This window comes from Cynoglossus semilaevis, chromosome 5 (genome assembly GCF_000523025.1).
Source record: "Cynoglossus semilaevis isolate Cse_v1.0 chromosome 5, Cse_v1.0, whole genome shotgun sequence".
Taxonomy (NCBI): Eukaryota; Metazoa; Chordata; class Actinopteri; order Pleuronectiformes; family Cynoglossidae; genus Cynoglossus; species Cynoglossus semilaevis.
Genome location: NC_024311.1, coordinates 8,969,966 through 8,970,964, shown reverse-complemented (window position 1 = coordinate 8,970,964; position 999 = coordinate 8,969,966).

The following is a 999-nucleotide window of genomic DNA, read 5'->3' as shown; positions in this document are numbered from 1 at the left end:
CTGACAGAATTGAAACACACAGAAGTGAAACACAGAGCGGCTTCACCTCATTTACTTAGAGGAGTGGAGCAGCTGAGTTCAGTGGAGGAGAAGGGGAAAAAAATGAAGATGTTCAAAGTCTGCTCACAGAACACTGTTAATATTCAATTTACACCGCGGGGGCAAACACCGGCCTGGTTCACACCAGGGTTTTTTGGTGCACTTTGTAAGAAGCAGAGTTTTTTTTTTTTTTTTTTTTGGGGGGGGGGTGTCCATTTTGTTTGGACAGATGAGAAAACTCATCCAAACTCTGGTCAGTTTGAAAACATGGGTCTCAGGTCTTTTTGAAGTGAAGTTCGGTTCAGTAGAAAATATCAACAAACCAGAGAGTGATGGAGAAATCTGTAGAGTGAAGGGAAAAGAAAGAAACATATCCAACTTTCCAGGCTCATTTTTTTTCCCTCTAAACCCAACCTTAATCTAACCCAGACCCTCTGACCCTAACTCTGACCCCTCTGACCCTACTCCTGACCCCGCTGACCTTAACCCTAACCCTAAAATGATTTCCTACTTCTACACTTACCTAATCCCAGTCCTAGTCCTAATCCAAACCCCAGTTCTAGACCACTCTCCTAACAACAGGAAGTCTGAATCAAACCCCTCACCCCCTCACGTCACCCCACCCCTCACCCTCAGTGTCAGTGTTCCGAGCTACTTTGCAGCCCAGAAAATGTCCTCACGAGTATAGCAAGACCAGAGACACACACACACACACACTGACACACCGTGCTGCAGAGACGGGAACACTTTACATATTTAGTGGACACTGCTCTCAGATCAGCTCAGCTCTAAGTGATCACTTAGTCTCCCCCACTCACCCCCGTCCCCCTCCTCCACCACAGTCCAACTCTCCAACAGCTGCATTACCAGCTCCACCAACAACACAATTAAAATTGAATCGTCAGTTTCATCACTCTGTGGTGGTGTGTGTGACACTAACAGAACTCACAAAAAGAAGGA